This window comes from Triticum dicoccoides, chromosome 7B (genome assembly GCF_002162155.2).
Source record: "Triticum dicoccoides isolate Atlit2015 ecotype Zavitan chromosome 7B, WEW_v2.0, whole genome shotgun sequence".
In the NCBI taxonomy this organism is placed as follows: domain Eukaryota; kingdom Viridiplantae; phylum Streptophyta; class Magnoliopsida; order Poales; family Poaceae; genus Triticum; species Triticum dicoccoides.
The window spans coordinates 674,996,939-675,022,629 of record NC_041393.1 but is presented as its reverse complement, the minus strand read 5'-3'; the positions used below and the strand labels follow the sequence as shown (position 1 = coordinate 675,022,629).

The window sequence follows — 25,691 nt, the reverse complement described above, 5'->3', positions numbered from 1 at the left end:
ACTCGGTAGGACATCATCATATGCGCAATGTGACCAAGGAGTTGATCACGGGATGATGTGTTACGGAACGAGTAAAGTGACTTGCCGGTAACGAGATTGAACAAGGTATTGGATACCGACGATCGAGTCTCGGGCAAGTAAAATACCGATAGACAAAGGGAATTGAATACGGGATTGATTAAGTCCTTGACATCGTGGTTCATCCGATGAGATCATCGTGGAACATGTGGGAGCCATCATGGGTATCCAGATCCCGCTGTTGGTTATTGACTGGAGAACGTCTCGGTCATGTCTGCATGTCTCCCGAACCCGTAGGGTCTACACACTTAAGGTTCGATGACGCTAGGGTTATAAAGGAAGCTTGTCTGTGGTTGCCGAATGTTGTTCGGAGTCCCGGATGAGATCCCGGACGTCATGAGGAGTTCCGGAATGGTCCGGAGGTAAAGATTTATATATGGGAAGTCCTGTTTTGGTCACCGGAAAAGTTTCGGGCGATATCGGTATTGTACCGGGACCACCGGGAGGGTCCCGAGGGTCCACCAAGTGGGGCCACCTGCCCCAGAAGGTTGCGTGGGCCAAGTGTGGGAGGGGACCAGCCCCTAGGAGGGCTGGTGCGCCCCCCACAAGGGGGCCAAGGCGCAAGGGAGAGTGGGAGGGGGCAAACCCTAGTCCAGATGGGCCTTAAGGCCCATATTGGTGCGCCTCCCTCTCCTCTCCCCCCTTGGCCGCCTCCCCTTTGCCATCTAGGGCTGGCCGCACCCCTTGGGGGTGGGAAACCCTAAAGGGGGCGCAGCCCCCCCTTCCCCCTATATATAGTGAGGCCTAGGGCTGCCCATAACACATGAGTTCTCTCCCTCTTGGTGCAGCCCTACCTTTCTCCCTACTCCTCCTCTCCCATGGTGCTTGGCGAAGCCCTGCGGGATTGCCACGCTCCTCCACCACCACCACGCCGTTGTGCTTCTGTTGGATGGAGTCTTCCTCAACCTCTTCCTCTCTCCTTGCTGGATCAAGGCGTGGGAGACGTCACCGGGCTGTACGTGTGTTGAACGCGGAGGTGCCGTCCGTTCAGCACTAGGATCATCGGTGATTTGAATCACGACGAGTACGACTCCATCAACCCCGTTCACTTGAACGCTTCCGCTTAGCGATCTACAAGGGTATGTAGATGCACTCTCCTCCTACTCGTAGCTGGTTTCTCCATAGATAGATCTTGGTGACACGTAGGAAAATTTTGAATTTCTGCTACGTTCCCCAACAGTGGCATCATGAGCTAGGTCTATTGCATAGATTCTTTGCACGAGTAGAACACAAAGTAGTTGTGGGCGTTGATGTTGTTCAATATGCTTACCGTTACTAGTCCAATCTTGTTTCGACGGTATTGTGGGATGAAGCGGCCCGGACCGACCTTACACGTACTCTTACGTGAGACAGGTTCCACCGATTGACATGCACTTGGTGCATAAGGTGGCTAGCGGGTGCCAGTCTCTCCCACTTTAGTCGGAACGGATTCGATGAAAAGGGTCCTTATGAAGGGTAAATAGCAATTGGCATATCACGTTGTGGTCTTGCGTAGGTAAGAAACGTTCTTGCTAGAAACCCATAGCAGCCACATAAAACATGCAACAACAATTAGAGGACGTCTAACTTGTTTTTGTAGGGTATGCTATGTGATGTGATATGGCCAAAAGGATGTGATGAATGATATATGTGATGTATCAGATTGATCATGTTCTTGTAATAGGATTCACGACTTGCATGTCGATGAGTATGACAACCGGCAGGAGCCATAGGAGTTGTCTTTATTTATTGTATGACCTGCGTGTCATTGAAGAACGCCATGTAAACTACTTTACTTTATTGCTAAACGCGTTAGTCATAGAAGTAGAAGTAGTCCTTGGCGTGACAACTTCATGAAGACACGATGATGGAGATCATGATGATGGAGATCATGGTGTCATGCCGGTGACGATGATGATCATGGAGCCCCGAAGATGAAGATCAAAAGGAGCAAAATGATATTGGCCATATCATGTCACTATTTGATTGCATGTGATGTTTATCATGTTTATGCATCTTGTTTACTTAGGACGACGGTAGTAAATAAGATGATCCCTTACAAAATTTCAAGAAGTGTTCTCCCCTAACTGTGCACCGTTGCTACAGTTCGTCGCTCCTAAGCACCACGTGATGATCGGGTGTGATGGATTCTTACGTTCACATACAACGGGTGTAAGACAGTTTTACACAGCGAAAACACTTAGGGTTAACTTGACGAGCCTAGCATGTGCAGACATGGCCTCGGAACACGGAGACCGAAAGGTCGAGCATGAGTCGTATGGTAGATACGATCAACATGAAGATGTTCACCGATGATGACTAGTCCGTCTCACGTGATGATCGGACACGGCCTAGTTGACTCGGATCATGTGATCACTTAGATGACCAGAGGGATGTCTATCTAAGTGGGAGTTCATAAGATGAACTTAATTATCCTGAACATAGTCAATAGACCTTTTGCAAATTATGTCGTAGCTCGCGCTATAGTTCTACTATTTAGATATGTTCCTAGAGAAAATTATAGTTGAAAGTTGATAGTAGCGATTATGCGATCAGTAGAAAGCTTATGTCCTTAATGCACCGCTCAGTGTGCTGAACCCCAAACGTCGTTTGTGGATGTTGTGAACATCGGACATACATGTCTTGATAACTACGTGATAGTTCAGTTAAACGGTTTAGAGTTGAGGCACGAAAGACGTTTTCGAAACATCGCGAAACATATGAGATGCTTCGAGGGCTGAAATTGGGATTTCAGGTTCGTGCCCATGTCAAGAGGTATGAGACCTCCGATAATTTTCTTAGCCTACAAACTAAGGGAGAAAAGCTCAATCGTTGAGCTTGTGCTCAGATTGTCTGAGTGCAACAATCACTTGAATCGAGTGGGAGTTGATCTTCCAAATGAGATAGTGATGTTTCCCCAAAGTCATTGCCACCAAGCTGCTAGAGCTTCGTGATGAACTATAACATATCAGGGATAGATATGATGATCCTTGAGGTATTCGCGATGTTTGACACCGCGAAAGTAGAAATCAAGAAGGAGCATCAATTGTTGATGGTTGGTGAAACCACTAGTTTCAAGAAGGGCAAGTGCAAGAAGGGATACTTCATGAAACGGCAAATCAGCTGCTGCACCAGTGAAGAAACCCGAGGTTGAACCCAAACCCGAGACTAAGTGCTTCTGTAATAAGGGGAACAACCACTGGAGAAGCATTACCCTAGATACTTGGTAGATGAGAAGGCTGGCAAGGTCGATAGAAGTATATTGGATATACATTATGTTAATGTGTACTTTACTAGTACTCCTAGTAGCACCAGGGTATTGGATACCGGTTCGGTTGCTAAGTATTAGTAACTCGAAATAAAAGCTACGGAATAAACGGAGACTAGCTAAAGGTGAGCTGACGATATATGTTGGAAGTGTTTCCAAGGTTGATATGATCAAGCATCGCACGCTCCCTCTACCACCGAGATTGGTGTTTGCGTTGAGCATAGACATGATTGGATTATGTCTATCGCAATACGGTTATTCATTTAAGGAGAATAATGGTTACTCTGTTTATTTGAATAATACCTTCAATGGTCTTACACCTAAAATGAATGGTTTATTGAATCTCGATCGTAGTGATACACATTTTTCATGCCAAAAGATATAAGATAGTAATGATAGTACCACTTACTTGTGGCACTGCTATGTAAGTCATATTGGTATAAAACGCATGAAGAAGCTCCATGTTGATGGATCTTTGGACTCACTCATTTTTGAAAAGTTTGAGACATGCGAACCATGTCTATTGGTGTATATGCATGAAGAAACTCCATGCAAATGGACCGTTCGGACTCACTTGATTTTGAATCACTTGAGATATGCAAATCATACCACATAGGCAAGATGACTGAAAAGCCTCGGTTTCAATAAGATGGAACAAGATAGCAACTTGTTGGAAGTAACACATTTTGATGTGTGCAGTCCAATAAGTGCTGAGGCATGCAGTGAATATCGTTATGTTCTTACTTCACAGATGATTCGAGTAGATGTTGAGAATATTTACTTGATGAAACACAAGTCTGAATTATTGAATGGTTCAAGTAATTTCAGAGTGAAGTAGAAGATCATTGTGACAAGAGGATAAAATGTCTATGATACGATCATAGAGATGAATATCTGAGTTACGAGTTTTGGCACACAATTAAGACATTGTGGAAAATGTTTCACAATTAATACCGCCTGGAACACCATAGTGTGATGGTGTGTCCGAACATCATAGTTGCACCCTATTGATATGGTGCGTACCATGATGTCTCTTATCGAATTACCACTATCATTCATGGGTTAGGCATTAGAGACAACCACATTCACTTTAAATAGGGCACCACATAATTCCGTTGAGATGACACCGTATGAATTATGGTTTAGAGAAACCTAAGTTGTCGTTTCTTGAAAGTTTGGGGCTGCGACGCTTATGTGGAAAAGTTTCAGGATTGATAAGCTCGAACCCAAAGCGGATAAAATGCATCTTTATAGGACACCCAAAACAGTTGGGTATACCTCCTGTCTCAGATCCGAAAGCAATAAGGGATTGTTTCGAGAATCAGGTCCTTTCTCGAGGAAAAGTTTCTCTCGAAAGAATTGAGTGGGAGGATGGTGGAAACTTGATGAGGTTATTGAACCGTCTCTTCAACTAGTGTGTGGCAGGGCACAGGAAGTTGTTCCTGTGGCACCTACACCAATTGAAGTGGAAGCTTATGATAGTGATCATGAAGCTTCGGATCAAGTCACTACCGAACCTCGTAGGACGACAAGGACACGTACTACTTCGGAGTGGTAAGGTGATCCTGTCTTGAAGGTCATGTTGCTAGACAACAATGAACCTACGAGCTATGGAGAAGCGATGGTGGGCCCGAATTCCGACAAATGGTTAGAAGCCATGAAATCCGAGATAGTATCCATATATCAGAACAAAGCATGGACTTTGATGGACTTGCCCGATGATCGGCAATCCATTGAGATAAATGGATCTTTTAAGAAGAAGACGAACGTGGATGGTAATGTCACCATCTATGAAGCTCGACTTGTGGCGAAGTGTTTTCCGACAAGTTCAAGGAGTTGACTACGATGAGATTTTCTCACTCGTAGCGATGCTTAAAGTCTGTCGGAATCATGTTAGCATTAGCTGCATTTATGAAATCTGGCAGATGGATGTCAAGACAAGTTTCCTTACTAGTTTTCGTAAGGAAAGGTTGTATGCAATACAATCAGAAAAGTTTTGTCGATCCTAAGGATGCTAAAAGGTATGCTAGCTCCAGCGATCCTTCTAAGGACTGGAGTAAGCATCTCGGAGTTGGAATGTACGCTTTGATGAGGTGATCAAAGATTTTGGATTTATACAAAGTTTATGAGAAACTTGTATTTCCAAAGAAGTGAGTGGGAGCACTATAGAATTTCTGATGAGTATATGTTATTGACATATTGATGATCAGAGATGATGTAGAATTTCTAGAAAGCATATAGGGTTATTTGAAAGGTGTTTTTCAATAGAAAACCTGGATTAAGCTACTTGAACATTGAGCATCAAGATCTATAAGGATAGATCAAAATGCTTAATAATACTTTCAAATGAGCACATACCTTGACATGATCTTGAAGGTGTTCAAGATGGACCAGTCAAAGAAGGAGTTCTTGCCTGAGTTGTAAGGTACGAAGTTAAGACTTAAAGCTCGACCACGGCAGAAAAGAGAGAAAGGACGAAGGTCGTCCCCTATGCTTTAGACGTAGGCTCTACAGTATGCTATGCTGTATACCGCACCGAAAGTGTGCCTTGCCATGAGTCAGTCAAGGGGTACAAGAGTGATCCATGAATGGATCATAGGACAGCGGTCAAAGTTATCCTTAGTAACTAGTGGACTAAGGAATTTTCTCGATTATGGAGGTGGTAAAAGAGTTCGTCGTAAAGGTTACGACGATGCAAGCTTGACACCTATCCGGATAGCTCTGAGTAGAGAGACCGGATACATATAATGGAGCAATAATTTAGAATAGCTCCAAGTAGAACAGTTGTTTGGAATAGCTCCAAATAGAGTGTGGTAGCTGCATCTAGGAGATGACATGGAGATTTGTAAAGCACACACGGATCTGAAAGGTTCAGACACGTTGACGAAAACCTCTCTCACAAGCAACATGATCAAACATAAAACTCATTGAGTGTTAATCACATAGTGATGTGAACTAGACTACTGACTCTAGTAAACTCTTGGGTATTAGTCACATGGTGATGTGACCTGTGAGTGTTAATCACATGGCGATGTGAACTAGATTATTGACTCTAGTGCAAGTGGGAGACTGTTGGCAATATGCCCTAGAGGCAATAATAAAAGTATTATTATATTTCAATGTTCATGATAAATGTCTTTTATTCATGCTATAACTGTATTATCCGGAAATCGTAATACACGTGTGAATACATAGACCACAATATGTCCCTGGTGAGCCTCTAGTTGACTAGCTCGTTATGATCAACGGATAGTCATGGTTTCCTGACTATGGACATTGGATGTCGTTGATAACGGGATCACATCATTAGGAGAATGATGTGATGGACAAGACCCAATCCTAAGCATAGCACAAAGATCGTGTAGTTCATTTGCTAGAGCTTTGCCAATGTCAAGTATCTCTTCCTTTGACCATGAGATCGTGTAACTCCTGGATACCGTAGGAGTGCTTTGGGTGTATCAAACGTCACAACGTAACTGGGTGACTATAAAGGTGCACTACAGGTATCTCCGAAAGTATCTATTGTTTTATGCGGATCGAGACTGGGATTTGTCACTCCGTGTAAACGGAGAGGTATCTCTGGGCCCACTCGGTAGGACATCATCATATGCGCAATGTGACCAAGGAGTTGATCACGGGATGATGTGTTACGGAACGAGTAAAGTGACTTGCCGGTAACGAGATTGAACAAGGTATTGGATACCGACGATCGAGTCTCGGGCAAGTAAAATACCGATAGACAAAGGGAATTGAATACGGGATTGATTAAGTCCTTGACATCGTGGTTCATCCGATGAGATCATCGTGGAACATGTGGGAGCCATCATGGGTATCCAGATCCCGCTGTTGGTTATTGACCGGAGAACGTCTCGGTCATGTCTGCATGTCTCCCGAACCCGTAGGGTCTACACACTTAAGGTTCGATGACGCTAGGGTTATAAAGGAAGCTTGTATGTGGTTGCCGAATGTTGTTCGAAGTCCCGGATGAGATCCCGGACGTCACGAGGAGTTCCGAAATGGTCCGGAGGTAAAGATTTATATATGGGAAGTCCTGTTTTGGTCACCGGAAAAGTTTCGGGCGATATCGGTATTGTACCGGGACCACCGGGAGGGTCCCGGGGGTCCACCAAGTGGGGCCACCTGCCCCAGAAGGTTGCGTGGGCCAAGTGTGGGAGGGGACCAGCCCCTAGGAGGGCTGGTGCGCCCCCCACAAGGGGGCCAAGGCGCAAGGGAGAGTGGGAGGGGGCAAACCCTAGTCCAGATGGGCCTTAAGGCCCATATTGGTGCGCCTCCCTCTCCTCTCCCCCCTTGGCCGCCTCCCCTTTGCCATCTAGGGCTGGCCGCACCCCTTGGGGGTGGGAAACCCTAAAGGGGGCGCAACCCCCCCTTCCCCCTATATATAGTGAGGCCTAGGGCTGCCCATAACACATGAGTTCTCTCCCTCTTGGTGCAGCCCTACCTCTCTCCCTACTCCTCTCCCATGGTGCTTGGTGAAGCCCTGCGGGATTGCCACGCTCCTCCACCACCACCACGCCATTGTGCTGCTGTTGGATGGAGTCTTCCTCAACCTCTTCCTCTCTCCTTGCTGGATCAAGGCGTGGGAGACGTCACCGGGCTGTACGTGTGTTGAAAGCGGAGGTGCCGTCCGTTCGGCACTAGGATCATCGGTGATTTGAATCACGACGAGTACGACTCCATCAACCCCGTTCACTTGAACGCTTCTGCTTAGCGATCTACAAGGGTATGTAGATGCACTCTCCTCCTACTCGTAGCTGGTTTCTCCATAGATAGATCTTGGTGACACGTAGGAAAATTTTGAATTTCTGCTACGTTCCCCAACAAGTGTTCCTCCGGTAAACGGGAGTTGCATAATCTCAAAGTCATAGGAACATGTATAAGTCATGAAGAAAGCAACAACAACATACTAAACGATCGTGTGCTAAGCTAACGGAATGGGTCAAGTCAATCACATCATTCTCGTAATGATTTGATCCCGTTAATGAAATGACAACTCATGTCAATGGCTAGGAAACATAACCATCTTTGATCAATGAGCTAGTCAAGTAGAGGCATACTAGTGACAATCTGTTTGTCTATGTATTCACACATGTATTATGATTCCGGTTAATACAATTCTAGCATGAATAATAAACATTTATCATGATATAAGGAAATAAATAATAACTTTATTATTGCCTCTAGGACATATTTCCTTCAGTCTCCCACTTGCACTAGAGTCAATAATCTAGTTCACATTATCATGTGATTCAACACCAATATTCACATGTGTATGTGATTAACACCCATAGTTCACATCGTAATGTGACCAACACCCGAAGGGTTTACTAGAGTCAATAATCTAGTTCACATTGCTATGTGATTAACACCCAAAGAGTACTAAGGTATGATCATGTTTTGCCCGTGAGAGAAGTTTAGTCAACGAGTCTGTCACATTCAGAGTTTGTATGTATTTTGCAAATATTATATGTCTACAATGCTATGCACGGAGCTACTCTAGATAATTGCTCCCACTTTCAATATGTATCCAGATTGAGACTTAGAGTCATATGGATCAGCGTAAAAGCTTGCATCGATGTAACTCTTTACGACGAACTCTTTTATCACCTCCATAATCGAGAAACATCTCATTAGTCCTCACTAAGGATATTCTTGACCGCTGTCCAGTGATGTACTCTTGATCAAAATTGTATTCCTTTCCCAAACTCGGAGCAAGGTATACAATAGGTCTGGTACACAGCATAGCATACTTTATAGAACCTATGACTGAGGCATAGGGAATGACTTTCCATTCTCTTTCTATTTTATGCCATGGTCGGGTTTTGAGTCTTACTCAACTTCACACATTTGCATCACAGGCAAGAACTCTTTCTTTGACTGTTCCATTTTGAACTACTTCAAAATCTTGTGAAGGTATGTACTAATTGAAAAATCATATCAAGCGTCTTGATCTATCTATATAGATCTTGATGCTCAATGTGTGAGCAGCTTCACCGAGATCTTGCTTTGAAAAACTCTTATTCAAACACACCTTTATGCTTTCCAGAAAACTCTACATTATTTCCGATCAACAATATGTCATTCACATATACTTATCAGAAAGGTTGTAGTGCTCCCACTCACTTTCTTGTAAATACAGGCCTTTCCAAAAGTCTGCACAAAACCATATGCTTTGATCAACTCATCAAGCGTGTATTCCAACTCTGAGATGCTTGCACTAGTCCATTGATGGATTGCTGGAGCTTGCACACTTTGTTAGCACGTTTCGGATCGACAAAACCTTCTGGTTGTATCATATACAACACTTCTTTAAGAAATATCCATTTAACGAATGCAGTTTTGACATCCATTTGCCAGATTTCATAAAATGTGGCAATTGCTAACATGATTTGGATAGACTTAAGCATCGATACGAGTGAGAAAATCTCATCGTATTCAACACCTTAAACTTGTCGAAAACCTTTCGCAACAAGTCGAGCTTCGTAGATAGTAACACTACTATCAGTGTTCGTCTTCCTCTTGAAGATCCACTTATTTAACATGGCTTGCTGATCATTGAGCAAGTCAATCAAAGTCCATACTTTGTTCTCATACATGGATCATATCTCAGATTTTATGGCCTCAAGCCATTTCACGGAATCTGGGCTCATCATCGCTTCCTCATAGTTCGTAGGTTCATCATGGTCTAGTAACATGACTTCCAGAACAGGATTACCGTGCCACTCTGGTGCGGACCATACTCTGGAAGACCTACGAGGTTTTGTAGTAACTTAATCTGAAGTTTCATGATCATCATCATTAGCTTCCTCACTAATTGGTGTAGGAATCACTGGAACTGATTTATGTGATGAACTACTTTCCAATAAGGGAGAAGGTACAATTACCTCATCAAGTTCTACTTTCCTCCCACTCACTTCTTTCGAGAGAAACTTCTTCTCTAGAAAGGATCCATTCTTAGCAAAGAATCTTGCGTTTGGATCTATGATAGAAGGTGTACCCAACAGTTTCCTTTGTGTATCCTATGAAGACGCACTTCTCTGATTTGGGTTCGAGCTTATCAGGTTGAAATATTTTACATAAGCATCGTAGCCCCAAACTTTTATGAAACGACAACTTTGGTTTCTTGCCAAACCATAGTTCATAAGGTGTCGTCTCAACGGATTTTGATGGTGCCCTATTTAAAGTGAATGCAGCTGTCTCTAATGCATAACCCCAAAATGATAGTGGTAAATCGGTAAGAGACATCATAGATTGCACTATATCTAATAAAGTACGGTTATGACGTTCGGACACACCATTAAGCTGTGGTGTTCCAGGTGGCATGAGTTTGTGAAACTATTCCACATTGTTTTAATTGAAGACCAAACTCGTAACTCAAATATTTGTCTCCGTGATCAAATCGCAGAAACTTTATTTTCTTGTTACGATGATTCTCCACTTCACTCTGAAATTCTTTGAACTTTTCAAATGTTTCAGACTTGTGCTTCATTAAGTAGATATACTCATATCTGCTCAAATCATCTTGTGAAGGTAAAAAAAATAACGATACTTGCCACGAGCATCAACACTCATTGGACCGCATACATTGGTATGTATTATTTCCGATAAGTCACTAGCTCGCTCCATTGTTCCGGAGAACAGAGTTTTAGTCATCTTGCCCAAAAGGCACGGTTCGCAAGCATCAAATGATTCATAACCAAGTGATTCCAAAAATCCATCTTTTATGGAGTTTCTTCATGCGCTTTACACCGATATGACCCAAATGGCAGTGCCACAAATAAGTTGCACTATCATTATTAACTTTGCATCTTTTTGGCATCAATATTATGAATATGTGTATTACTACAATCAAGATTCAATAAACCATCAACATTGGGTGTATGACCATAGAAGGTTTTATTCATGTAAACAAAATAACAATTTATTCTACATTTTAGATGAATCATGTATCGCAACAAACATGATCTAATCATATTTATGCTCAACGCAAACACCAAATAATATTTATTTAGGTTCTACACTAATCTCAAAAGTATAGGGAGTGTACGATGTTGATCATATCAATCTTGGAACCACTTCCAACACACATCGTCACTTCACCCTCAACTAGTTTCTGTTTATTCTGTAACCCCCTTTTCGAGTTACTAATCTTAGCAACCTGAACAAGTATCAAATACTCAGGGCTACTATAAACACTAGTAAGGTACACATCAATAGCCTGTATATCAAATATACCCTTGTTCACTTTGCCATCCTTCTTATCCACCAAATATTCAGGGCATATCCGCTTCTAGTGACCATTTCCTTTGTAGTATAATCACTTAGTTTCAGGCTTTGGTCCAGCTTTGGGCTTCTTCGCGGGAGTGACAACTTGCTTGCCATTTTGCTTGAAGTTCCCTTTCTTTTCCTTTGCCCTTTTCTTGAAACTAGTGGTCTTGTCAATCATCAACACTTGATGCTCTTTTCTTGATTTCTACCTTCGTCGATTTTAGCATCATGAAGAGCTCGGGAATCGTTTTCGTCATCCCTTGCATTATAGTTCATCACGAAGTTCCAGTAACTTGGTGACGGTGACTAGAGAAATCTGCCAATCACTATCTTATCTGGAAGATTAACTCCCACTTGATTCAAGTGATTGTAGTACTCAGACAATCTAAGTACTTGCTCACTAGTTGAGCAATTCTCCTCCATCTTTTAGGCGAAGTATTTGTCAGAGGTCTCATACCTCTTGACACGGGCATGAGTCTGAAATACCAATTTCATCTCATGGAACATCTCATATGTTCCGTGACATTTCAAAAACGTTTTTGTAGTCCCGGTTCTAAGCCATAAAGCATGCTGCACAAAACTATCAAGTAGTCATCTTATTGAGCTAGCCAAATGTTCATAATGTCTGCATCTGCTCCTGCAATAGGTCTGTCACCTAGCGGTGCATCAAGGACATAATTTTTCTGTGCAGCAATGAGGATAAACCTCAGATCACGGACCAAGTCCGCATCATTGATACTATCATCTTTCAACATAGTTTTCTATAGGAACACATATAAAACATAGGGAAGCAACAACGCGAGCTATTGATCTAAAACATAATTTGCAAAATACTACCAGGACTAAGTTCATGATAAATTAAAGTTCAATTAATCATATTACTTAAGAACTCCCACTTAGACAGACATCTCTCTAGTCATCTAAGTGATCACGTGATCCAAATCAACTAAACCATGTCCGATCATCACGTGAGATGGAGTAGTTTTCAATGGTGAACATCACAATGTTGATCATATCTACTATATGATTCACGTTCGACCTTTCGGTCTCCGTGTTCCGAGGCCATATCTGTATATACCAGGCTCGTCAAGTTTAACCTGAGTATTCCGCGTGTGCAACTGTTTTGCACCCGTTGTATTTGAACGTAGAGCCTATCACACCCGATCATCACGTGGTGTCTTGGCATGAAGAACTTTCGCAACGGTGCATACTCAGGGAGAACACTTCTTGATAATTAGTGAGAGATCATCTTAAAATGCTACCACCGAACTAAGCAAAATAAGATGTATAACAGATAAACATCATATGCAATCAAAATATGTGACATGATATGGCCATGATCATCTTGCGCCTTTGATCTCCATCTCCAAAGTACTGTCATGGTCTCTATCGTCACCGGCATGACACCATGATCTCCATCATCTTGATCTATATCAATGTGTCGTCACATGGTCGTCTCGCCAACTATTGCTCTTGCAACTATTGCTATCGCATAGCGATAAAGTAAAGCAATTATTTGCCACTTGCATCTTATGCAACAAAGAGACAACCATAGGGCTTCTGCCAGTTGTCAATAACTTCAAAAAAACATGATCATCTCATACAACAACTTATATCTCATCACGTCTTGACCATATCACATCATAAGATGCCCTACAAAAACATGTTAGAGATCCTCTATTTTGTTGTTGCAAGTTTTACGTGGCTACTACGGGCTTAGTAAGAACCGTTCTTACCTAAGTATCAAAACCACAACGATAGTTTGTCAAGTTGGTGCTGTTCTAACCTTCGCAAGGACCGGGCGTAGCCACACTCGGTTTAACTAAAGTTGGAGAAACTGACACCCGCCAGCCACCTGTGTGCAAAGCACGTCGGTAGAACCAGTCCCGCGTAAGCGTACGTGTAATGTCGTTCCGGGCCGCTTCATCCAATAATACCGCCGAATCAAAGTATGACATGTTGGTAAACAGTATGACTTATATCGCCCACAACTCACTTGTGTTCTACTCGTGCATATAACATCAACGCATAAAACCTAGGCTCGGATGCCACTGTTGGGGAACGTAGTAATTTCAAAAAAATTCCTACGCACACGCAAGATCATGGTGATGCATAGCAACGAGCGGGGAGAGTGTGTCCACGTACCCTCGTAGACCAAAAGCGGAAGTGTTAGAACAACATGGTTGATGTAGTCGTACGTCTTCACGGCCCGACCGATCAAGCACCGAAACTACGGCACCTCCGAGTTCTAGCACACGTTCAGCTCAATGACGTCCCTCGAACTCCAATCCAACCGAGTGTCGACGGAGAGTTCCGTCAGCACAATGGCGTGGTGACGATTTTGATGTTCTACCGTCGCAAGGCTTCGCCTAAGCACCGCTACGATATTATCGAGGTGGACTATGGTGGAGGGGGGCACCGCACATGGCTAAGAGATCCAAGGGATCAATTGTTGTTGTGTCTAGAGGTGCCCCCCTGCCCCCATATATAGAGGAGCAAGGGGGAGGGGGTCGGCCGGCCAGGAGGGGCGCGCCAGGAGGAGTCCTCCTCCCACTGCCTTGTTGGAGTAGGAGAGAAGGAAAGAGGGGGAGAAGACGAAGGAAAAGGGGGCTGCACCCCTTGTCCAATTCGGACCAGAGGGGGGCAGCGCACCTCCTTCCTTTTGGCCTCTCTCCTCTATTCCCGTATGGCCCAATAAGGCCCATATACTCCCGGGCGAATTCCCGTAACTCTCCGGTACTCCAAAAAATACCTAAATCACTCGGAACCTTTTCGAAGTCCGAATATAATCGTCCAATATATCGATCTTTACGTCTTGACCATTTTGAGACTCCTCGTCATGTCCCCGATCTCATCCGGCACTCCGAACTCCTTCGGTACATCAAAACTCATAAACTCATAATATAACTGTCATCGAAACCTTAAGCGTGCGGACCCTACGGGTTCGAGAACAATGTAGACATGACCGAAACAAGTTTCCAATCAATAACCAATAGCAGAACCTGGATGCTCATATTGACTCCCACATATTCTACGAAGATCTTTATCGGTCAGACCGTATAACAACATACATTGTTCCCTTTATCATCGGTATGTTACTTGCCCGAGATTCGATCGTCGGTATCTCAATACCTAGTTCAATCTCGTTACCGGCAAGTCTCTTTACTTGTTCCGTAATACATCATCCCGCAACTAACTCATTAGTTGCTGCTTGCAAGGCTTAAATGATGTTTATTACCGAGAGGGCCCAGAGATACCTCTCCGACAATCGGAGTGACAAATCCTAATCTCGAAATACGCCAATCCAACATGTATCTTCGGAGACACCTGTAGAGCACCTTTATAATCACCCAGTTACATTGTGATGTTTGGTAGCACACAAAGTGTTCCTCCGGTAAACGGGAGTTGCATAATCTCATAGTCATATGAACATGTATAAGTCATGAAGAAAGCAACAACAACATACTAAACGATCGTGTGCTAAGCTAACGGAATGGGTCAAGTCAATCACATCATTCCCCTAATGATGTGATCCCGTTAATCAAATGACAACTCATGTCAATGGCTAGGAAACATAACCATCTTTGATTAACGAGCTAGTCAAGTAGAGGCATACTTGTGACAATCTGTTTGTCTATGTATTCACACATGTATTATGATTCCAGATAATACAATTCTAGCATGAATAATAAACATTTATCATGATATAAGGAAATAAATAATAACTTTATTATTGCCTCTAGGCATATTTCCTTCACCTTAAATCGGGTTGCTCTTGCTCACTTGTTGGCTTGTTGCCGCCAGGGACTGGTCACTGGTGACTGATCGGCAGCGGCAGCGGCAGCCGCCGGCTTTGCAAGGAGGCGAGGCGAGGTAGGGGCACCAGCAGGCCGAAGGAGGGGCTGTGCAGGGCAGGTGCGCAAGCCGGGGGCGCGGCCACGATGCTAGAACCAGGCGGGCAGGAAGGAGAGGGGCGGTCGGGCTCCGGCCGGCGATCAGTGAGGCCGCGAGGTCGGCGAGGGCGTGATGCGGCTGCGCATCAGGCAGTGTGTAGTGTTGTACTCTTGTGCGAGGACATCAGGAGAGACGGCTGGTTCTGCTCGATGTGGACGAGGGGTGTGTGGGTGTGTTCATGTTGGGTCAGTAGGTGAGTGTTATTGGGCCATTTTTTATGTAGCCGAGTTAGAAATGCACAGGTATATAGGCTGATGCAAAATCCCAGGGTGGGCCGCCACGCTGTACCTCCGCCCCTGCATGATGGATCTGTATTTGGTCTCTTCTGAAGAGGTCGAAGGGCGGAAACATTTTTATGATGGTGTCTACCCGGCTGGAGCATATAATTAAGGAGGTTTTCTCCTTTCATGGATGATGGTGTAATTTTCGGACACGATCGACACAGCATAGGCTGGACTGTTTTATTATTGTTGTAAAACGATCTTTTTTTTGGTTGTGTCGAACATACTGTCTGCATGTATATGGTGTTATGCATAAGTTGGACATTTTTTTTCATGCAAAAAAAGTTGGACATTCTTTTAATGCGGTTTATCACCGCAATCTATATCTATACCTTTTTTTAGGGTCAAAGCAATAGCTTTTTTACTCAACCAGGTTAGGCAAATCGCCTAGTAAAAAGGCCGCCACAGAAGGCGGGATAGTGGACTCTCACACAGTGGGTTCATTTTCGTTACAATCATACCCAAGCTTTGCTAGTTCATGAGCCGCGCAATTGGCCTCTCGTCTACATGCGATAACCTCACAACGTGAGAACCATAGCTTCATATGGACCTTCAGGTCTTCCAGGACCGAAGCGTACGCCGTGAAGCTTGGCTCATTTTGCATAAGGGCCGCCTGCAAAAGCTGGGAGTCCGTCTCAATGCATATCCTGATCACTCCAAGATGTGTAGCTAGTTCCACAGCCCCCGCTGCCGCTTGTAACTCCGCTGCGAAAGCATCATGGACATGCTCACTCTTCCCAGCCATGCAAGCAGCAACATCCCCGGTATGGTCGCAGGCGATGACCCCCCAGGCAGAGTGGGCGTTCCCCGGCATATGTGCTCCGTAAATGTTGAGCTTGATGATCCCGTCATCAGGAGCTCGCCACCTGGTCCGAACTTTAGGGCTTTGCTCTTTGTGCTTCCCCACTACCTCCCAATATTCCATGGTGGCAAGCTTGACCCGGTGCATGAGTTCCTCAGGTCGCATTCTCGTCTCTTTTTTCCTGGCCCTATTTTGCTCATTCCACCATTCCCACCAAAAGTACAGGATCTGCACTCTGTCCTCCATTTTGAGCGTCCATAGGTGATCCATGACATCACCCACTGCATTATATGTCTCCAGGTCTCTTCTCACAGATTCCATGCCCATTGCACACCATACCATTTTCACTTCTTTGCATCTGATAAACAGGTGCCCACCATCCTCGGCGTTTCTGGAGCAGAGCGGACAACCAGTATCCTCGATCACCATCCCCCTCCCCGCCAGGTTTGTGCGCAGAGCAAGCGAGTTGTGTGCTAGTCGCCATGTAAACATTTGGACTTTGCTTTGGCAGGGCATCTTCCAGATACGGCTCCAGTACGTGCTTGCACATACATCAAGGGACCCATGCTCCTCTCCGCTCCTGCCGGCCTCTAGATCCGCCATGATCTCATTCATTTTAACATGCAGTTTGTATGCCTGCTTCACGGAGTGCACGCCCTTCTCATCGAAATGCCATGCAATAAAGTCTTGCATTCCGTCCCTCAACGGGATCGCAAGGATCATGCTTGCATCTTGCGGGACGAAGATGTCCCTCACCAGATCATCGTCCCAAAGCCTAGTGAGCGGGTTTATGAGCTCATGCACCTTTTGCAAGAGGATGTCGTTCCTCGATGTTTGGACTCGACGCGACCAAGCCCTCAGCAGCCAAGGATCCTCCCATATGTTCACTTGCTGCCCATCGCCTATACGCCATATGTAGCCCTGCTTCACCAGGTCTAGGCCATGGAGCAGGCTTCTCCAAGTATAAGAGATGCCGTCCTTTGGTACTGCGTTCAATATGTTGCCGTCGGGGTAATACTTTGCCTTCAACAAGTGTGCGCAGAGGCTGTCCGGTTTTTGGATCAGCCGCCAGATCTGACGCGACAACATCGCAATGTTGAAGGAGTGGATATCTCTGAATCCTAGTCCCCCATGCGCTTTCGACTGTGTTAGTTTTGGCCACCCAATCCAATGAATCTTGGACTCGTTATCCTGATGGCTCCACCAAAACCTTGCAATAAGTGAACTTATTTCCTCGTAGAGAGTTTTCGTGAGGTAGAAGCATGACATGGCATATGTCGGGATGGCTTGCGCTACCGCCTTCACGAGCACTTCCTTCCCAACTTTGTCAAGTAGTCTCTCCTTCCAGCCTTGCATGCGACGCCATATAGCATCTTTGACATATGCAAAAACCTGTTTGCGAGATCACCCCACATACACCGGCAGACCTAGGTATCGTTCGTTCCCAGTTTCAGATGAGATTCCCGTTCCGTGTTTCACAATCTCCTTCTGCTCCGTACGGGTATTGGCACTAAACATTATTGCACTCTTCTCCTTGTTAATGCATTGTCCCGAACAATCCTCATAGAGGTCCAGGATCCTCTTCAGTTCTCTTGCTTCGCCATTGCTTGCTTTGATCATTAGGACGGAATCATCTGCGAAGAATAGATGGGTGATGGTAGGTGCCCCTTGACACACTCGGACACCGGACAACCTCCCCTCCCTCTCAGCATCGTGCAGCAGCGCAGAAAGCCCCTCGGCACAGAGAACAAAGAGATACGGTGAGAGTGGATCCCCTTGCCGTAAGCCCCTGGTTGGTACAAACTGCTCCGTGAGGACCCCATTTACCTTAATCTGGTATCGTACCTTAGTAACACACTTCATTAGTAATCGAACCCAAGCATCAGAGAACCCCAACCTCTCCAGCATCACCTTGAGGAATCCCCATTCGACCCTATCATATGCTTTACTCATATCAGCCTTGATCGCTGCATAGCACTCCTTGCCTTTCTTCTTATTCAGCAGCATGTGTGAGAGTTCATACGCTATTAGCACATTGTCTGTGATTAGACGTTCAGGTACAAATGCGCTTTGGTTCTCTGAGATCACCTCTGGAAGGATGAGTTTCAGCCTGTTAGCCAGCACCTTTGAGAAAAGTTTGTAGAGCACATTGCACAAGCTTATGGGCCTTAAATCCTTTATTCGGTTTGGGTTTTTAACCTTTGGTATCAAGACCACAAACGTATCATTCCAGCCCTCCGGCATTGGTCCACCATTGAGCACGTGCAACACCTCATCAGCAATCTTTTCTCCCATCATGCACCAATGCTTTTTATACACCAACGATGGCATGCCATTCGGCCCTGGCGCCTTCAAGTTTCCGATGTGATCGAGGGCAGTTTTGATCTCCTCACGTGTGAACTCCTTCTCCAGGAACTCGCTCATTTGCGGTCTAACCCGCCTCTGAACTTTTTGTGCGAGCTCCTCTGTCCTACGGTTTAGTAGTGAACAAATCCTGAAAAAACAAACAAACGTAATTACTCATCTCGGGTCCCTCCTTCACCACCGAGTCATCCTCCCTTCTTAACTCCTTGATCTTGTTGTTCTTCTTCCTCGCCGTAGCGCATTTATGCAGGAACTTTGTATTCCTTCCCCACTCCTTAAGCCACCAGACATGTGCTCTTTGTCTCCACTTAATATGCATTAGTTCCTCCAACCTTGCTACTTCTCCTCTCCACCAGGCCTCCTCCTTAACTTTCTCCTCCGTAATGTCATGGCGCCGCCACTTCTCAAGCTCGCAGTTTGCCTTCTTCAACCTCGTCCCCAGCTGACCCACAACCTTCTTACTCCATTTCGTCAGCTTCCTCACCACCCCTGCCAACACCCGAGACACCTCCCCTCCCCCTTCCGGCCAGCTTTCCTCCCAGGCTTGCTTAATTACTTCGGTATATCCCTCTTCCTCCATCCAACGGGCCTCAAATCGGGAGCTACTGTCCCGAACCCCCCCCCCTCCTTCCTCTCCTTGATCAGTATGTATCACAACTGGTCTATGATCCGAGTGCCGAGGGTCTCCGTTTATTACTCTGAAGTTCGGGTATTGCAAGCACCAATCATCATTTGCTACTGCCCGATCCAACCTCTCGCATATGTAGTTTGTGCTGTCCTTACAATGATTTCTCCAAGTAAACATGTCACCTTCAAAACCCAAATCTTGCAGATCGCAGAAAGTGAGGGCCTCCCTGAACCGGTCCATATAAGATTGGCTCCTAGGTGCTCCTCCCACCTTTTCATCATTACTCAATATTTCATTAAAATCGCCAAGACACACCCATGCCCTCCCTTCCTGGTGTTGCTGCTTCAGTGTGCGTAATACTCTCCATGTTTCCACCTTCCTGTCCCATTGCGATTCACCATACACCCCCGTGAGCCTCCACACACCCTTCTCATCCAACACATCGACATCTATATGCCTTCTTCCCATTGATCTGAGTGTCACATCCACCCCTCTCCTCCAGAACAGCGCCACCCCCTACTCCTACCCTCCGGGTTCCATGCCACCATGCTCGCGAGCCCGAGCTTCCACCTTAGCCACTCCATCTCCTCCCCAGTCAACCTAGTTTCAGCCAAGAACAAAATGTTGGGATCCTCCTTCCTCCCAAGATCTAGGAGTGCATGAACTGCCGGGCCGTTCCCAAGCCCCCGGCAGTTCCAACTTATAATTTTCATGACTCCCGGCGGGGCTGCTCGTACAGCCCGGCCGATGAAAAGTTGCTCGAAGCAATCAGGTTCTCCTCGCTCATGTGTTCTTCATTCCTCCTCTCCTTCTTACCCCCCCTGCCGGCCTCCTCCAGCACCTCCTCCTCCTCCCCCAACGATCTCTTCCTGCTACCCCCAGCTACCAGGTGAGTCGTAGCTCCTTCTCCCTCCTTTCTGGCTCTTTCCTTCCTCTTGAACGTTCCTGGCCCCCTCCCCTTACCTCCCTTTCCGCCCTTAGCTCCCCCTTCCCCTCCTTCCTGTAGCACGCTCCCAGTCCGCTTCCCTTCCTCCATAGTAACTCCTTCATCAACCTCCATGCCTCCATCATTCGCTACGGTCTCTCCTATTCCTTGACCACGAGAGCGGTCGAGGCAGTTTCAACTCTTTGTGGTTCAGTGGGTTTCTCAATGAAAGATATCTTCCTCGGGTTTCCCTCCTTTCCACCCTGTTTCATCCCCTTGCTAGGGCTAGTCACCTCGGGGCCCTTCTCCACTGCTCCCCCTCCTCCTCTCGACCTACTGCCATCCTTCCTCCATGACAGGCTATCACTCCCGGATCGATCAATAGGCCTCCCAAAACCATAGACACGACTACCACTATTGCCCCGGGACGAGCTCCTCCATGCTCCCTCCTGTGATCCACTCCTCCTCATCCCCATGTCCGCCTTCAGCCATCTTCCAAATTGTGCTCTCTCCCCCTTCTTCAGTTTGATAGAGCATTCCTTGTCAACATGGCCTAGCCTCCCACAAATATAGCAGAAGTTAGGGAGGTATTCGTACTCAAACCGGCACCATTGTTCCTCCTCCTTCCCATACCCCTCCTTGCTTCGTTCGGACGCCTCCTCCTTCCTCCTACTATTTTCTTCCTCCTCGCCTTCCCCTTCTTCCTGTTCTGTATCCAACTTGAATCCATGCATCAGAGGTTTACCAATTTGGATTCTCACCTTTACTCTCAGGAATTTGCCGATTGTTCTTCCATCTACACCGGTGTCCACTTCCACAAACACCCCCACCATGTTCCCGATCATCTCTCCCATGTCTTCGTCCATGTCTCCGAGTGGCAGCCCATATACCCGAATCCAAATCGGGATTTCCTTGAACTCATAATCATCTATTCGCTTGCTCGGGTGAAATTCTCCATTACCACCAAGGAATTATCAAACATCCATGGGCCATCCTCCAATGCTTTCCTCTTCTCCCTCTCCTGCTTGAAGATAAACATGAATCTGTTCTCACCCAGGTCCTTGCAGTCCACCCCGTGTATGGGGCTCCATATCCTCCCTAATGAGTTGCAGATCGCCTCGGGTGCGCCAGCCTCTCCACCATGACCTTCCCGATCGCACGGATCTCGACCTGCTTCCCTTTCCCCTTCTCCGCCCTCTTGATCTTCATACCTTTACTCTCTTCCTCTGACAGCCTCAGACTCTCCAACATCCCCGCCATCTTCTCCATCCTTCCGCTACTGAGCACTTGAGAACAAACTAGGGTTTCGGTGGTGTACGATAGCGCTCCCTAGCATGCGCGACGACTTGGTGTGGACTTGGATGGGTGCGCCCTCCGTCCAGGAGATCGAATTAGCAAGATCAGGTGTGGATGAAAGCGCGATCCGCCCTTGGGAGATCGAAGAGCAGACGGCCGGGCTGGCGTTAGGTGCGCGCGGCGACAGAAACCCTAATCGCCCCCGCGATCGCCGCTTCCCAAACGCAAAGCGTCACCCCTCGGGACGGACCCATCTATATCTATACCTACTAATAAAAGAAATAGGTATTCTTAGTCCGTCATGCTATTTTATAGAAAACCCCTTGATATTTCTAACATTAAACCCGCAGTACATATAAAATGTTTTTTAAAATACTCATATCTTTTTAACTGTAACTCTAAATTTAACATATTATATATGAAATTTAATTAGAAAAATATGTAGAATCTAAATATGATGTTACTTTACCTATTAACAATTTTTAAAAATACTATCTAGGCTGCAATGTTAATTAACAATGCACTATCTGTCTTTTTTCATACCGATACTGATTGAACACCTCAGCAAAATCAGGATTGGACATCAAATTAAATATAAATTTATTAGAGACACCAATAAATAAGGACATGCATGACCATAAATAAAAAGAACCAAATAAAGATGGGATGCCCGCTATAAAATAAATAAAAGAGAAAATGCAGAGGAGATCCGATGAAGATGAGATGTTGCACTATTCTCCTATATATAAGAAAAAAAAGAGGACATGCATGAAAAATGTAAAAAGGAGGCATGCATGACAAAAAGTAAAATAAAACAGAAGTTTGATAAGAAATAAATAGTGATGAAACAGTGACCAATACTTATGACATGTATGGCAAGAAATAGTGATGAAATAGGGGTGCAAGTACCTGCGTCAACATGAGCCATAAAAAATGTTCTTTTCCAGACAAAAAAAATCTCTTTTATGATTTAAAAATCTTGTATCTTTTTAACAACCTTTTTAACTCTTCATGTATTTAAGAAATAGCTACAAATTCTCAGATTATAGAACATTTTTTGTAAATTAAGAGCGTGTGGTATTTTTCCCGTTGCAATGCATGGGCTTTTTTGCTATAAATCTAAGAAACTAAATATGGTTAGTCAGAAAAAATACTCAAATGTACTGCAAGCGTGTCTTAATAAGAATCCAAAAGAAGTTCCCAAATATGGCCCAACCCTGATTGGGGAGAGCGTAGATGAGATTTGCGCCCTACCAAACATAGCCCTTTTGATGATCTGATTTCCATTACCTAATCTTATCAGCCAGCTAGTAAAGGAGGACTCATCCGTGCACATGCTATATCAATGAGTAATAATTTAGGTGGATTCATAGCCATGCACCACATGCTCGGCAATTCATTTTTATACGATAACACATGGTCGATCGTTGACGTGCATCATAAGTAATGCAGTCAACTGGTACCACTCGCTCGCTAGTGGAGTAGTTATGTGTGTCGTCGTTCTCAGTGACCAGTGGATCTCTCCATATATATAGAGGGAGACATAGCAACATGCATGTACATTTATAAGTTCCTGCGTATGTAGTCTAGCTAGAACAACAATGGAACTCCTTGGCGTGCTCATGTGTCTCCTAGCCGTGCCCGTAATGGCCTTCCTGCGAAGCTACGGTAGGCGGGCACGTGCTCGCCTCGTCGTTCACAAGATCGGCGACCCTGCCGTTGCCCACCGCGCGCTCATCGACAACGCCGACGACTTCTCGAACCGGCCGGCCGGGATCTTCCCCGTATCCCTAGCCACCTGGGAAAACGGCGAGCCGAACGAGAACATAACCACGGTGAGGTACGGCCCGCACTGGTCAGCGCTCCGCTGCAACCTCACCGCCGGGATCCTGCACCCCACGCGCCTGGCTTCTCTCGCCCCGCTGCGGCAGGAGGCCGCCCAGGCGCTCGTGGCGGAGCTCTCTGGCGCCAGCGGCCGTGACCGTGAGGTGACCCTCCGCGGCCACATCACCGCTGCCGTGTTCCCGCTGGTGGCGCGCCTGTGCTTCGGCGATGGCGTCGACGGCGGCCACGTGCGCGCCATGGGGAGCATGGTGCGGGATTTCCTAGCCGCCGCGGGGGAGCTCAACCGCAGATTCGACGGCTCCATGCTCTCCAAGATCGTGAACTGGAGGGCGCTTCGCCACGTCACCGGCTTGATCGAGCGGCAGGCCGAGCTGTACCGCCCGCTGATCGAGGCGAGGAGGCGGTCACGATCTCCCCTCTGCGGCGGCATTGTCCATCCTTACGTCGACTCACTCCTCGATCTCCGCGTACCCGATGATGATGCAGCCGCCGCGACGGCCATGGCCTGCGCGAGCTCCGAGACGGCGAGGTGGTAGGTCTCGTTCTAGAGTTCCTTGCCGCGGGCATGGGCTCCGTGTCGGCCTGCGTCGAGTGGACCCTCGCCCACCTCATCGACCGGCTGGAGGTGCAGGACAAGCTACGCCGTGAGATCGATGGCGCGGCTGACGCCACGCTTTCCAGCAAAACCCTTCGCACCGGCATGCCGTACCTGAACGCCGTGGTGTTGGAGAGCCTCCGGATGCACCCGCCGATGCCGGTCCTCATGCGCGCCGCGCATGGCGAGGGTGCCAAAGTAGTGCCTGTCACAAGGGCCACCACCGTGCCGGCCGAGGGCCTGAGGGTGATGTTCAGCTTAGGCGACATCGGAAGAGATGGGAAGACGTGGACCGACCCTGACGAGTTCCTGCCAGAGCGATTCCTCCCCGGAGGCGAGGCGGAGGACGTTGGCCCGATGCCGGGCCGGAAAGAGATCAGGATGATGCCGTTTGGCGCGGGACATAGGCACTGCCCCGGCATGAGCATGGGGATGTTGCACATCAAGTGCTTCGTGGCGGCACTCGTGCGTGAGTTTGAATGGGCACCATCGGCGGAGGACCGCGGCGGCGGCATTGACATGACGGAGCTGGATGGGTTCTCCAAGCTGATGAAGAAGCCCCTTACCGCTTGCGTCACGCGACGTACATAATCTTCCTAAACCTTAATAAAGTTGTGTATCTTTATTATCTAGTATAAACGGAGTTGGATGTAATAGTATATTCCAATGTGATGCGACTGTACTCCCTGAAAAGAAAATGAGGTTTGGCTGTTCGGAACATCAATATCTATTATATAAGTACTATAACAGGAAAATAAAAATGAAAGAGTAAAGGACAGCGCTAGCCATCAGACTATAGACACTTTGCATCCTAGCAGACCAGTCAGAGGCCGTCGGATCAGGTGCATCCGTGCATGTTAGTCGTCAGATTTGCTGGGCTGGTTCGTTAATAGTCCCGCGCGAGATTTGCTCAGCTAGTTTGTTAATTGACTGCTGCATCATAACTGCTTCCGCATACCACGCACGCTACTCTGGGTTATCTCTCTCATATATGTTGCTTTCTTCAACTAACCTCTTTCATCATGCGTTGCTTCCTTCAACTAAGCTCTTCCATCGGGCGTTGCTTCCTACAACTTTTTTTTTTTGCGGGAGTTTCCTACAACTAAGCAGCTATTGGGAAATAAACTGTACGGTTCTGCTATTTCTCAGTCAACTGAGAAATAGTGAAGTCTCAGTCAACTGTTTTACTCTTCGGCCTGTGTAACACTCTTTGTCCAGCCCGTTTGCCTTTTTTTCCTTTGCTCCCATCGGCCTTGGTTCTGTAGGGGCTAGGGAGTGTTTGTTGGGCTTAGTACGTAGGTGGTCGATGGGTCTTTTTCTCGTTTTCTTTTTTGTTTGTTTTTGGGGGCGATTCAGAGGGGAACGGGCAGATATGTGTGCTCCCGTCGAT

General features: G+C 46.2%; 1 pseudogene; it reads left to right on the top strand.

Moving 5' to 3' along the window:
* Positions 1-23,445: 23,445 nt before the first annotated feature.
* On the top strand, positions 23,446-25,045 carry LOC119341624 (annotated as a pseudogene).
* The last annotated feature ends 646 nt before the right edge of the window (positions 25,046-25,691 follow it).